Source organism: Protopterus annectens, chromosome 9.part0 (assembly GCF_019279795.1).
Source record: "Protopterus annectens isolate FY-2018-M chromosome 9.part0, PAN1.0, whole genome shotgun sequence".
Taxonomy (NCBI): Eukaryota; Metazoa; Chordata; order Ceratodontiformes; family Protopteridae; genus Protopterus; species Protopterus annectens.
In genome coordinates, this window is record NC_056743.1 from 803,998,377 (window position 1) to 804,013,949 (window position 15,573).

Below are 15,573 nucleotides of genomic sequence, written 5' to 3' on the forward strand. Positions count from 1 at the left end.
ATGAAGTTTCTCTCCGTATCACAGAGAAGACAGTGTTGCACAGAACTATGGCTGAAAGGGAACTACTAGATGTTAGAATTTCACTGTTGTAATCACACTTGGGTTATCTGCCTGCAGGTAGCCCTCAGTCAATCTGAATACCAAAGACTTAGTATTTCTGCATCAGCTGCTGTCGCTCCGGGATTAATGTCAGGGGTATAAAAGCGGGCAGCCGATGCTATTACATCAGTCTTTCTTGCTGAGGAGCACAAAGCAGTTTGCTAGTGCCTGTTGGCAGCTACCTGAATTTTCGTTTAACGTATTGACTAATCCTGTAGTCTTCTAAAGCCAAGTACCCTGTTGGGGATCCTTTTTTCTTGCTCTAACTGATAATGCCTCAGATTTTCATTCTTACTGAGTCACCTGTTTAGGCCCAGAACACTACATCCCTAGCTGTCTGTTTTGTGCCTTATTTAACACCCAAACCCTTTGTCATCTGGCTCTTTGTCGTTAAATACTTTTGCTTTCTATCTCTGTATTCTGAAATGGCTTTGGTAAGCCATCCAGCTACTGATATTCTGAAAAAACAAGGATAAAGACAGACCGCATAGGTCCAAAACTGCCGACGATGATTCTGTTAAGCTAGTTGCCAGTCCGCTGGTACTCTTGCACTTTTGCAGCCCCTGATGCCCACCTCAGTGTATTCAGTCCTCTACTGAGACCCATTCTGAGTATGGTTTGCTGTGAGATATGACTATGGAACCTGTGGATGTCTCTACCTTGGATGGATCCAGAGCCACTGAGCAGGCACCGGCTTCTGAGGCAGTTGCCACTCAACCGAAGTTCAACTGACTACATTTTTAACCAAAACTACAGAGTTTTAGGCCCAGAGTACGCACTATGCCTAGAAAACTGACCAAAGTACATGCACCTGCCCCCAGGCCACAAAAACAAATTCTTTGAATGGCCAAAGATCTTATTACACTATTGAATGGCCAAAGATCTTATTACACTGACTAGGGGAAGTCTGCCTTCCCCTGCTAAGACCAGTCCCCTTCAGCTTCTACAGACCAGTAGTTAGACTCTGATTTCTCATTAGGAAGACATGCTCTTATCTGAGGATTCAGCTCAGAGGAATCCCCTCTGCCTCCCCTCCAGAGGATTTTTCTTTTGGTGAAACCTTGCATACCTTGGAGCATTTCCACTCTGAATGCCAAGACTATCCTCAGTCCGAAAAGACTCTAATTTCTAGTTGCCTCAGCACAGGCCTTTAGCAATACCCCATTGTCCTAGAAGTTTGTTTTTATGGAATCCAGTCATACTCCTGATGCCTCCTGCCCCTAGGAAACCAGACATTGACTAGAGTCAATCCAAAGAGGTTTTGCACATAGGGCAGGTGCAAAAGGCCAAAAAAGTAAGCACAAAGTCAAGAGGCCAGCACCAAGAATAACTCTATGTAAAAAAAATCTGACCATTTCAGCACATTTGCTTTCATCAGTGATTACCATATAGCTAGGTCAATCAGTAAGACATTTAAAAGCACAGTAAATATACATCCCTATATATCATGAAGAAAAATCAAATTTTTGTGGGAGTGCATTTAACTCATTCCCTCCAGTAGAGCTCTTGAGTGTGTACCTTTAACTCCCAGTGAGTGTGGCTTCAGCCTTTAAAAAATACGTTGTCACCTTACAGTTCTAACAAATACTCACGGACAGTGGTCATATATCAATACAATTGTGTTTTCCATCATACTTCGATAACATTGATACCTTGTATATAGCATGGTTTTGGAATTCAACAGGCAATATTTGACGCCTAGAGGTGCAGTAGGATAACTGCATATACGACTGCAGACGTCACTGCTGTAACGAGTTAAAAAGTTGCAAATGGTCATGAAGACCCCAGGAAAATAAAGCCCCTAACCTGACTATCCACTTTTTTTCATTCAATAAGCTGTGCCAACCCAATTTCTGTCACCCCATATTTTGTCAGTAATACAAACAAGGAATACCGCTGTTTTGTGGGTGCATACATGTAAAGTGCATTGATCATGTGTTTGTTCCTGATGTCACCTAAATGCTCCGACATCCTATTTCTAAATGGCCTAGAAGTCTGCCCAACATAAGAGCAAGAAGAGATAGCGAAATAAACCACCCAGTCTGTACTACAGGTTTGATCCTGTATACAAATTTGGTATTTTTACTGGTAAAGTTAGATTTTAATGTCTTTACAAAAAGAGCAATGCCCACAGGAGAATGATCCAATCAATTTTTCTCTTGTGATAGTTTATCCTGCATAGGGTCCCTTTCTGTCCTAGATTTATAATGGTTAAGGTGAGATCCTAACATTTGTTCTCTACGGTATGAACTTGCATTCATCTGGAAGGAGATTGGATAGTTCCTCATTTGCCATGAGAATATGCCAGTTTTTAATTGCATTTCTAATGGCATGAATGTTCTTGCCATATGTGGTTGTAAATCTAAGTATTTTCTGATGGTGATGTTTTGCTATGATATTTCAATACTGTTCTATCCTGCCCTGTGGCCCAGTTACTGGCTGTTATAATATGCCTAGGTTTATAGCCTCTCGCCTTAAACCTGTGTCAAGTCATTTTTGTGATGTTCATTGTCATTCTGGGAGTAACAAATCCTTTTGATAAGAAGGAATTGGGACTTGGGAATATACCTAATGATGTGATCAGGATGTAGGCTCGTAGCTTCAAGACTTGTATTGTGGATATTTTCAGAATATCTGGGTCGACAGTGTATTCTGTATTTCTACAAATCTCAACATCCAGAAAATGAATTTGTTGATGCATGTTGAGTAAATTCAATACCCTACTTATTGTCGAGGTATTGAACAAACTCAGATATTCTGTGTCCACCTGCCAAACTAACCAACAGTCCAGGTATCGCCGCCAAATATCCATCTTGCCCAAAAAAAGTGTAGCTCATCATACACAAGTTCTTACAAGTAACCCATAAAGAGATGCACATAAATGGGGGCAAAGGATGCCCCATAGCTGTACCTCGCACTTGCCAATCCTGAAAGTAGATATTTTTTGTAATGACATGTTTGCTTTTTTGGAGCCAATATTAGAGCCTCAAGCCCAGCCCAATGTGGACTGTGTATGGGGGCGTAACATCCAATGTACACATAATCCATCCTGGTTCCAATTGATTATCACTTAGAATTCTGAGGAATTCAGCTGTTTTTGAGCCTAGACCTAACCATTTTGAGAAGTGGCTGTACTTAGTAAGAATTCTGACAAGGGTTCCTTAAGTGAGCCCATACCAGATAACTGTTCTACCAGGTGGCTTCTGCAAATTTTTATGAATTTTTGGTAGCAAAGCATCTCTCTGAGGATCTTCTACTTTGAGATTTTCTGAAACATGCACTAATAATCCCTTCCTTAGCCAATTCCAAGAAGGAATCAATTTCCTTAAAATGGTCAGTCTGATCAAGAGGCATTGGCATATGTTTGCCATTCTTATGTTGTCTGTATGCCTCAAATAGTAGTCCAGGTCCATAACGACTGCTCCTCCCTTGTTGGCTGGAATAATGACAGATTTCTCAGTTCCTGAAGAGCTATTCAGCCCCTGACAAGTGACCAACATACAAATTTCATAACCATGAAAATGTAAATCTTGGAGAACAGATTTTTGAAATACTGCAACATGTTTATCCACTGGGGGCTGAAAACTGATTTTTTTGAATCTGAAATCTGTGAGTGTTCTGTTGAACAAAAAAGTTTTAAATTTAACAGCTGACAAAATGACACCATCTTTAACCACACTATCCTTATGAACATATGATCTGAAGTAGTCTTCATTTGTGCATCAACCTATGGGTATCGGATCCATATCGGATCCGAGCCGGCAGCTTCAAACAGCTAAGATCTGAGCTCCAAGCTCCTCCCCTTTACCCATAACCCCCTGCTATCCCTTCCTGATCCCAGATCTTATTTGCTGTGGTTCTCAACAGCAGCTTTGAATGAGCTTTTTCAGGCTCAGGAGTTTTGAGGAAAATCCTTTTTGCATTTTTCTTTAAAAAAAAATTTCTCCTATTTAGGTTAGCGTACCTCTGTTTTGTTAGTATTAGTGTATTCCCTCCCCGTGTGTGTTAAGGTGTGTCCGTTTTTGGGGCCTAGTGTGTGTAGGTTCAATATGTCTGAGGCGCCCAAATCTTTCTTTTCTAAATGTACAGTGTGGCCATAAGCTTTCCCCAGCGGATGGCCACACTCTGTGCGTTATTTGCTTTGGGGGTGAACATCTCACTTCGGGCTGCACTATTTGCAGCAACCCCAGGGCCATCAGGGACAGGAGGTAGAAGCTGATTCTGGCAGGACTGTTGCCCCCAGACTCTGCTTCGTCCTCCGGCCCCTCTGGTTTCTGCCGAGGCTTCGGCAGCTCCACCTTCTCTCCCTCTGGCCGGGACTCACCCTCCCACCCTTGGCCAAGAGGAGAGAAGCTAGGAAGGAGAAGCAGAAGCATCACAAGGGGCGGGCCGAGACCTCTTCCTCGGCGCTGCCATCAAAGCAAGCTTCTCCACCTATGGCCTCTATCTCCCTGTTTCTTGCCGGAGGAGACCCGGTCGCCTTCGAGGTCATCGAGGCTGCATTCCCAGCCCGCCTCTGTGGCCTCGTCTAGGTGTACCCATAGCATCTCCGATGCAGACTTGGACCGGATGATGCGTAGGTTCCTCCAGGCCCAGAGGCAGATGGGAGTGCTCCTGCCTCCCCCAACCGGGGTGGAGCTCTACCCCCTTTTCACCCAGATTGCTCCTTCTCCAACCCACTATTGGGGCTCTGAGCCAGGTAGCATTGGAGCTGGGGGAGCATCAGTGCCGATAGTGTCCGGTACTTAGACTCGAGGGTGCCATCGGAGCCAGTCGGGTCCCATTTCTTCGGATCCCAGCTCTCGGAGCAAAGAGCTGATCTTCGGATCCGGAGGTGTCGGTATGACTTCGGCTCTGCAGTCGGAGCATGCTGGCCCTATGGCTCCGACCACCTCAGCCCCGATCCGCACATCGGATCCGAGAGAAGGTCTGCTCTCTGATCCGATAGGGAGCAGCTCTCCAGTGTTCGATGTTGTGGAGAGGGTATTGTCAAGGGACTCCAGGCCCCTGGCTTCGGCTACGGCTCCACCCTGCACTCCCTCAGACTGGTATACCTTCCATCACCCGGTCCCAGGGACAGCCTGCACAAACGTCCCAGATTGTTCCCTTGCTGGAACAGGATGTAGCTGGTGAGGCCTCCTCAGACAGCCCCCCCAGAGGAGGGTCCTCACAAACGCAAGTGCAAAAGGAGGCACTTGGACTCACCTGAGTTCTTGACAGAGGACACAGACTTGGAGGGAAGGGGAAGGTTCCCCAAGGTCACCCCCCCAAAGACTTCTTCGGAGACATGGAGATGCTTCGGATCAGATGGGGGGTGGTCAGCCCCAAAACTCTCCTCTGAGGAGAATGTTTCTGGAGGCATTTGATGCAGGCCCATCTACCTCTTCGGTGTTGCCTCCCACTGACCCCCTGGTAGACCTGATTACTACCAGGACGTGGAAGGAACCGGACACTGTGGAGCCCATTCCAAAGAGGCCTGAAAATCCTCAGCCCCCCTTCAGATAAGTTATGTTGGAGCAAGGGAGCCCTGGTAGATGCCATGTTGGCAGCTGCCACCAAAAGGGAACTGGCCCAGGAGAGTCCCGTGGTCCATCCTCCAGACAAGGAATCTGACGATGGACCGTCTGGGGAAGCTGGTGTTCACTTCAGCCACCTTCTCTGTGAGGTCGCTGAATTGTATGGCACACGTGATACGACTCCAGTGGTATCTCATTAAAGAATATGCTGGGTCGCCCCCAGACCATGTCAGCGGAGGATAGTGTTCTCAACCTGAATGGCCACACAAATCTATCTACCTCTATGCAGTTACTATCCTATGCCACGAAGGAGCCGCTAGAGCGGGCGTTCCTACAGCAACAGATGTGGCTCCCATCACTGATTTCACTGAACCCTTCAAGGCGTCATTCGCAAATGCCCCGTTTGATGGTTCTGCCCTTTTTGGCAAGACCGTACATGATGCATTGGTCCAGAGCGAGAGACTAAGACGTCTGCAGTCTGAGTCTGCTTCTCTGCTCCCCAGAGGTCCTTCTCTAGGAACCAAAAGGGACAGATGTGATTCCAGAAGTATCAGCAATCCCATTTCGCTCTGGACCCTTCGTCCTTCAGAGGCAGAGGACCGAGTGGGCGCCGCCCTGGAGGCAGAAGGGGTCCGAAGAACTTCTGGTCCAGAGAACCTTTCTCTGATCGGCCCACGCAGCAACCCTGAAGGGTTACCAGACTGCTCCACTCTGGAGGCAGTCGGGGGCGTTTCTCAAGGCACCTAGCAGCTTGGGAGTCCATTACAACAGATCGCTGGGTGCTTCAGATCCTATCCAGAGGCTACACGATCCCTTTTCTCAATCCCCCTCCCCGGAGCCTCCCCAATGTCCCACCCAATCAAAGGGAGGCGGCAGCCAAGGAAATCCTCCAGCTGCTAGAAAAGAGCAATCCAGCACATCCTCCCAGAGCAGTCCAGATCAGGCTTTTACTCCAGGTTCTTCTTGTTGCCAAAAAAGACGGGGGACTTTGAGACCAATCCTCTGCTTGTCCTTCCTAAACCTGTCCGTAGCCAAAGAAAAGTTCCGGATGGTCACTCTCCAATCCATTCTCCCACTTCTGTAGGAGAACGACTGGATGTGCTCCGTAGACCTCGAAGATGCGTACTACATTTTGATGGACAGACTATCCAGGAGGTTTCTCTGCTTCCGGCTGGGAGCCAGCCATTACCGGTTCAGGGTCCTTCCCTTTGGTCTCACCACAGCCCCCAGGGTGTTCAAGGTCTTGACAGTTGTAGCGGCCCACCTGAGACTCCAGGGAATTCAGGTCTTTCTGTACCTGGACTGGATCCTGACTGCCCCCACCAGGCATCTACTATGCGCAGCCAGAGACTACTTTCTCCATCTAGCTCCCCGGCTGTTGATCAACATCAAAAAATCATCCCTTCCAACCCAAATCCTAGGTTTCATTGGAGCCAGATTGAACACAAACCAGCTTCTAGCCTTCTTGACTCCGGACCGGCTTTGAACTCAAAACTCCACATATTGGCCCTACTTCAATCCCCAGCTCCCTCTGCGGAATTGGTCCTGAGGGTGTTGGGCTCTATGGCAGCAACTATCAACCTTTTCCCCTTGGCGCGCTTGAATAAGAGTTCTTCAATGAACCTTGCAAGTCCAATGGTCCCTCCTGTGACATCCCCTGAGCTTCCCAGTCCCCTCAGCAGGGTTTGCAGGAAAGCCCTCATGGTGGCTCCAGTCCCCGGACCTCCAGAAAGGGCACCCCTTCTGTGTTCCCTTTAGCCACGGTGACCATGGGCAATTCTCGCCTCTGGTGGGGGGGGGCACTGCATGAGCAGGACTGTCTAAGGCACATGGACCCATTCGGAGATCTTTTTACATATCGATATCCTAGAGATGAGCGGTGCTTTTGGCGTTGCAAGCACTTCACAGCCTTCTTCCCTTGGACAATTGCGATTCAGACTGACAATGTCGGTTGTCTGGTATATCAACAAACAAGGGAGAACCAGGTCCTATCCACTTTGTCAGGAGGCCATGAGAGTGTGGGAATGGGCGATATCTAACAGCCGCTTTCTTATAGCTACGCTCATTCCAGGCAGGTCCAACATCTTGGCAGGCTGAGTTGAATCATTCTCACCGTACGAGTGGTCTCTGAACCCCAGAGTAGTGAAGTTAATCTTAAAGTGGGGTCAACCTCACTGCGATCTTTTCGCCTCGCCTTTGAACGCAAAGTGCAGTGACTACTTCGCTCTAATTCCCCCATCCGGGGAATCCCCTGAGACGCTCTGGTGCATGTTTGGCCACCCGGTCTACTTTATGCTTACCCTCCTCTTCCCCTGATGCTAAAGTTCTTACAGAAAGCCCAACAGTTCAGGAGCAGAATAATCCTCATTGCCCCATTCTGGCCACCTCAACCTTGGTTCTCCTATCTATGGTCTCATTAGTGAATCCCCCATGGATTCTAGATCCCATCCCGGATCTGATCTCTCACCCACCAGGCCTGTCAATTCCAAACCTGGACAACCAAGCTGACAGCTTGGTTGATCCAGTTCCACTAATAGGACTCCCGGTATCTCTTCCCCTGTCGAGGCTATATTAGTAGCCGCTCACAAGCAGTCTGAGAAGGATTTATAATAGTAAATGAAAGCGTTTTTCTATTTGGGAGGAGAGTCAAAACTTAGATCCCTTTACAGCTCCGCTGCCAGCAGTGTTAGATTTTCTTTCAGGCTTAATCGACCAAGGTGCTAGCTCTTCTGTGGTCAAAGTCCAGCTGGCTGCAGTCTCACTATCATGTCGGGAGTGATCTCGGCCCTTTGACTCCATCTAAATTATGTAAGACCTTCCTAAAAGGCACTTTCCTTTTAAGGCCTCTGGTTAAGCATGCAGTCCCTCCTTGTTCTTCAGTCTCTTACTCCCTTTGAGCCTGCAACTTCAGTGGATCTGAAATACTTATCTTGGAAGACTTCTTGTTGCCATCACTTCGGCCAGAAGGGTTTCGGAACGTCAAGCCCTTTGTGCCAAGCCACCATATTTAATATTTCACAAAGTTTCACTCAGGACCAATCCCTCCTTTCTGACCAAAATTGCTTTGGAGTCTAATATCAACCAATCTATTAATTTACCAGTCTTCTTTCCAAATTACCAGAATAAAGGTGAATACAAACTGCACTCTTTAGACGTACACAGGCAACTGATTTATTTGCACAGGACAGCTGATCACAGGAAATCAGACCAGCTTTTTGTATCCTTTGCTAAACCCACTTTGGGAAAACCTGTATCAAGTCACTTTGTCCAGATGGATCTCACAATGTATCCTTTTGGCTTATGGGAGTTCTGGCTGGTCTGCATCTCAAGATGTCCATGCCCACTCTATCTCTACCTCTGCTGCTTTTCGATCTAGGGGGTCGTTGGATGACATTTGTTCAGCAGCCACTTGGGCTTCACCTCATCCATTCATAAACCATTACAAATTGGATATTGTCTCTAGAGGGAGAGCATCCTTTGGCTCTGCAGTGCTCTAATATCCTTCCATGAGGACCTCCCAAGAATTGGGTAGCTGGGACTCTGTCCCATAGGCTGATGCACAAATTAAGTTAACTACAGATTAAGAAGTTATGTACTCGCCATAATGTTCCATCTGAGTTGCTAAACTTCATTTGTTAGCAACCTACCCCCCCCTCTGTCCCCCTGATCCATATGGATAGAATCCTGCTTGTCATTGCGTATTGTCTTTAGGTTAGAGTTTGGAGATGGTTCTTTGGTGTTCTATATTTTTTATGCTGATAAGCAAACTCTGAGGTCAGGAAGGGATAGCAGGGGGTTATGGGTAAAGGGAGAGGAAGCTTTGAGCTCTGATCTTAGCTGTTTGAAGCTGCCGGCTCTGATCCGATGTGGATCAGATACCCATAGGTTGCTGACAAATGAAGTTTACCTACTCAGATGGAACGTTATGGTGAGTACGCAACTTAATCCTGGTTTCAGATAGTACTACAGATGAAATATTAAATACATTTGACCAACTATTTGGGAATCCTCATTTGTAACTGTTTCCAGATTTTCTACATTTGTGATGTTTTCTCCCACCTCTGTGTCCTAGATCTAAAGGGGTTGCAACATTTTTTTGTTTCGTATGAGCTGGGGACCCCTGAGCAAGCATTTTTCATGTCCGTTAGAGGACTCCTCCCCTGAGGTACTGCTGTAGTCAGTTTTGGATTTCTTTATCTAGGTCTCTTGCTCTTTGGCCTAGCCCTGCTATGTTCCCAATCTGAGAAGGTAACACTTTCTAAATCCAAAAGGTTTACCTTGCTCAGTCCCTCAAATCTCTTTGAAACTTGTGCAATTTTTTGTTTGAAGTTTTTTTTTTTCCATCAATTAAATCTTTAGTTTGTGAAGACATTCCTGATACTGGGTCTGACCCTCATGCCTTAATTTCTTCACAAATCTGTTGGGTTTCTATTATATTTGTCTGGATTGAACGTTCATAAAAAGGACAATATCCTGACCAGACATGGTTCCATCATGCTGTGCATGTGCCCATTCCTCATTTAACATATCAGGGTTGGTAAAGTTTCACCCCAGTTCTAAGACCGCTAGGGGTCATGTTTCTAACAGTATAGACTTTGAATAGTTTAAGATGCCAAATTGAACTGCGTAAATTCTTTTGGTCAGTTTGGAAAAAAGGCTCTTGCATAATTCATTGGGATCCCTAATTTCACTTCTGCTGGTAGTATCTGTGTGGATACCAAATAGCTGATCTTTTTGGTCTGCTGGTAACCTTTGCAAAAATGGTTACGAAATCCATATTGAATACACCTCAGATTAATGTTGGCAAATGTGGAACTTTCACTCTAGGCAGCCAAAAATGAAACCATGTTATACATGCCACCCTAATTGCTTACTTAAACTGTTAGTAGAGAAAAAAATCTCTAGTCTAACAAGACCCAACCATTCATGTAAACTTATGTTCAGCACAAAATAGTATATGTAGATCACCCTGTAACTGTAGCATAAGTGGTTGCAATAGTATCCCCTGATGTAGTAATGGTTGTATTCAACAGATTCAACCCAGACTGTTGTATAGATATTATTGTACATATGGTGCAATCGCACACGAAGTATACATCTCAAATGTGTCTAAAATACAGCTGCTTGTATTTTAGACATTTGAGGAATATGCTTCACAATAGTGTTAGGGATTGTGTGTTTTGATATTGTACATTTATGATGCTGTGGTATGTTACAGGGTGATATACATAAACTATTAGTAGAAAAAAACTAAGACCCAACCATTCATGTAAACTTATGTTTAGCACAAAATAGTATAAGTGAACCCACTGGCATTTTTTCTTTGGCAATTAGGGTGGCATGTTTTTTAACATGGTTTCATTTTTGGCTGCCTACAGTACAAGTTCCATATTTGCTAACAATCTGAAGTGCATTCAATATGGATTTGGTAACCATTTTGCAAGGGGTTCAGTGGACTAAAATGATGAGCTGTTTGGTATCCACACAGAATACTAATACCAGCATAAGTGAAGTTAGGGATACTAATGATTTATGTAGGAGCCTTTTTTCCAAACTGACCAAAAGCATGACTAATTTACATAGTTCAGTTTGGCATCTTAAACTATTCAAAGACTATACTGTTAAAAACATAACCCCTAGAGGTCTTGGAATTAGGCTGCAACCTTGTTAACAACCCTGATATGTTAAATGAGGAATGGGCACAAGCACAGCATGATGGAACCATGTCTTTTGTCGGGATATTGTCCTTTATGAAAGTTCAATCCAGACAAATATAGAAACCCAACAGATTTGTGAAGAAATTAAGGCATACGAGGGTCAGACCCAGTATCAGGAATGTCTTCACAAACTAAAGATTTACTTGTGATGGAGAAACTTCAGAAACAAAAAAAATGTGTAAGTCTCAGATTTGAGGGACTATGAGCAAGGTAAACCTTTTGGATTTAGAAAAAAATGTTACCTTCTCAGATGAACCTAGCAAGGCTAGGCCAAAGAGAAGGACCTAGATCAATATTAAAGAAATCCAAAACTGACTAGCAGTACCTCAGGGGAGGAGTCTTCTAACTGACATGGAACAAATGCTTGTTCAGGGGTCTCAGCTCATAAGAAACAGAGAAATGTTGCAGCCCCTTTAGATCTAGGACACGGGTGGGAGAACACAAATATAGAAAATCTGGAAACATTGCTGCAAATGATTCCCAAATATTTGAACAGTCAAATGTATTGAATATTTCTCTGTAGTACTATCTGAAACAGAAATTAAAACTCCTTAAAGGATTAACTTATGTTCCTGGTTTTTATGTACACGAGGATAGCGTGGTTAAAGATGCTGTCATTTTGTCGGCTGTTATATTTTGGTCAACAGATCTCTCAATCTACTGATTTCAAATTCAAAAAATCCGTTTCAGCCCCTGATGGGTAAACATGTTGAGTATTTCAAAAACCTTTTCTCAGATTTACATTTTCATGGATATGAAACTTGTATGTTGGGTCAACTTGTCAGGCTGAACACACAGCTCTTCGGGAACTGAGAAATAATCACAACATAGTCATTATTCCAGCCGACAAGGAAAGAGCAGTCGTTATGGACATGGACTATTTATCAGAGGCATACAGGCAACTTATGGCAAACATATGCCAATGCCTCTTGATCTGTTTTAAGGAAATTGATTCCTTCTTGGAATTGGCTGAGGAACGGATTTAGTGTAGCAGTTTCGCAACATCTCAGTGGAAGATCCTCAGACATACTTTTATTTGCTACCAAAAATTCATAATTTGCAGAAACCACTTGGTAGACCAATAGTATCTGGTATGGGCTCACTTACAGGACCCTCATCAGAATTTCGTACTAAGTACTTGGTCACTTCTCAAAATTGTTAGGTCTAGGCTCAGACATGACTGAATTCCTCAGAACTCTAATTGATAATCAATTGGAACCAGGATGGATTATGTGTACATTGGATGCTATGGCCATGTACACAAACATTCCACATTGGGCTGGGCTTCAGGCTCTTGAATATTGGCTCCAAAAAGCAAACCTTTATCCTCCTGGTTTCAATACATTTGTTCTGTATGGCAGAACATGTCCTTACAAAAGTCTTACTTTCAGAAGGAATGTTGTTGGCAGGTGTGAGGTACAGTTATGGGGGCATCCTTTGCCCCCATTTATGCAGATCTATATGGGTTACTTGGAAGAATTCCTTGTATATGAGCTACACATTTTTTGGGTGAGATGGATATTTGGCAGCGATACCTGGATGACTGGTTAGTTTGGCGAGTGGACACTATCTTTTGGAGTTTGTTCAATACCTCAACTACTAAGTGGGGTATTGAATTTACGCTCAACATGCACAGTCAAATTCATTTTGTGGATGTTGACATTTGTAGAAATTGGAGTACTGTCAACCCAGGTATTCCGAAAATATCCACAATATAAGTCGTCTTGAAGCTGCGAGCCTACAATCTGATCACATCATTAGGAATATTCCCAAGTCCCAATTCCTTCATATCAAAAGGATTTGTTCCTCCCAGAATGACTGAACATCACAAAAATGACTTTATACACAGGTTTAAGGCGAGAGGCTATAAACCTGGATGTATAACAGCCAGTAACTGGGTCATGGGGCAGGATAGGACAGAATTATTGAAATATGGCAAAACATCACCATCAGAAAATACTTAGATTTACAACCACATATGGTAGGAACATTCACGCCATTAGAAATGCAATTAAAAGCTAATATTCTCATGGCAAATGAACTATCCAATCACCTTCCAGATGAATATAAGTTCTCGTATCGTAGAGGTAGAATGTTAGGCTCTCACCTTAACAGTTATAAGTCTAGGACAGAAAGGGACCCTATGCAGGAGAAAAATTGAGTGGATCATTCTCCTGTGGGCATTGCTGTTTTTGTAAACGTATGTTAAAATCTGAGTTTACCAGTAAAAATTGTATACAGGATCAAACATTTTACAAATTGTAGTACAGACTGGGTCTATTTAGCTTTACCCGATGTTCTTCGTCTCACATTGCTGCAGTCATAACCTGTGGGTAGTCTGCTGTCCTCGGTCGGCCCGAATACCAAAGAGTTAGGCTGGCATCGGTTATGGGCGCCCGGAGCTGACGTCGGTACGTAGTAGTACTTAAGCGCATGACCGACGCCATGTCCTCAGTCTTTCTTGCCGCGTGGTCCGAAGCAGCGTTTGCAAGTGCCGTTCTGAAATTTTCAGTTTTCGAGTTTCAGACTGAAGACCAAGTTGGGCTAAGTACCCCATTGGGGAAAATTTTTGTCTTTTCTTGCCTCAGTTAATCCGGATGTCAGAAAAAGTTAATTGTATTTCTTGTGGGAAACAGATACCTCATAGGGACTATCATTCTCTCTGTATTCCTTGCTTAGGGCCTGAACACGATGTAGTCGGGTGTCGCTTTTGCGCTAGATTTAATAAGCGCACCATTAAACGCAGATTAGACTGTGCTAGGCTTGTTTTCGGTAAGCGGTGTAACTACAACATGCCGTCTGATTCTCAGACGCCCGCTACCGCAAAAAAGCAAAAAGATAAATCCTTAAGGTCTAAACCGGATGAGTCTGTTGCGGACGCCGGTTCTATGGAATCTACGGTTGAATCTGTGGATCCAGCCGAGGTCTCGGCTGAATCCCAGGGGGAACCTTTAAATTTGCAGGAGTTGGCCTCTCAGGAGTTAGGTCAGGCCGAGGGTGCATCTCAAGTTTCTGTGGTTCCATCCTTACAAAAGGTTATTAGGCCTTCTACTTCAGTCACTAAAGGCCCTGCTAAGGCTAGACCTGGTATTTCTGGTACGGGCCACAGCCCTGGTTCTTCGGGTTCTGTTCCTAAAAAGCATATGTTGAAAATGGCAGAGGATTTGATTACTTTGATCCGGGGTTTTATGCCCCCTCCAGAGAAGAGGCCTAGGGTGGAGACAGATTTAGAGGGAATGGAACATTCCTCAGATTACTCTGAGTCCTCAGCTGAGGATATTCAGGATTTTCCTCCCTATTCTGATTCGGATGCAGAGGATTCCTGTCCTGCTTCTCCAGAGGATTTTTCCTTTTCTGAAACCTTGCATTCCATGAGGGAGCATTTCAAGTGGGAAGGTCAGGATTTTTCAGATTCTCGTAAGAGGCTTAGGGAATTTTTGTTTTTGCCACAACATAGACGTTTGGCAATTCCCCCTGTTTTAGATGTTGTTCAGGATGTCTTTTCTGAAGCTTCCCTTAATCCTGATTCTTTACCCCCTGCCCCTGTCAAACCAGACGGGTATTACAGAGTTCCAGAGGCGCATAAATATTTGTATAAGAGCCCTAGAGCTGACCCGGAAACTATTATCCAAGGGCCTAAGGGTGTCAGGGCTTCTGTGGTTAAGAATCCAGTTCCTTTGGATAAAGATTCTAGAGTGTTGGATAGGTGGGGTAAAAAAGTGTACACCTCTTCTACGTTAGCTATGAGGGCTTTAAATTGCCAATTCCATATGCTGAAGTATCAGAACTTTCTGTTAGGTCAATTGAAATCTAAGGTAGATGCTTTATCTGAGGGTATAGAGTGTAAGGAGTTGCAGGACTTGGTTCATGCTTCAGATCAGGTTGGTAAACATTCCCTGCAGTGTGGTCTCGATGCCCTTCAGGCTGCCTGGCTTAAAGATCAAAATTTGTCAGAACATGTTAAAGCTCGGATTTTGGATGCTCCCCTTCAATCTGAAGTTCTTTTTGGTTCCCCTGTGGAGTCGGTTTTGAAAAAGATGGAAGATAAAGCTAAGTCTATGCAGACAGTTAAGGAATTTTTGCAAGTGCAGCCCCCTAAGTTTAGCAGGAATTGGCCTGCTAGGGGATGGTCTTACCCTTCAGATTTTCAGTCTAAGGGCAGATCTAGACGTGGTAGGGGCAGGGCTCACGCTCAGGGTTCTTTCAGACCTAGGACTTGGAGTTCTCCTGCACAATCTTTT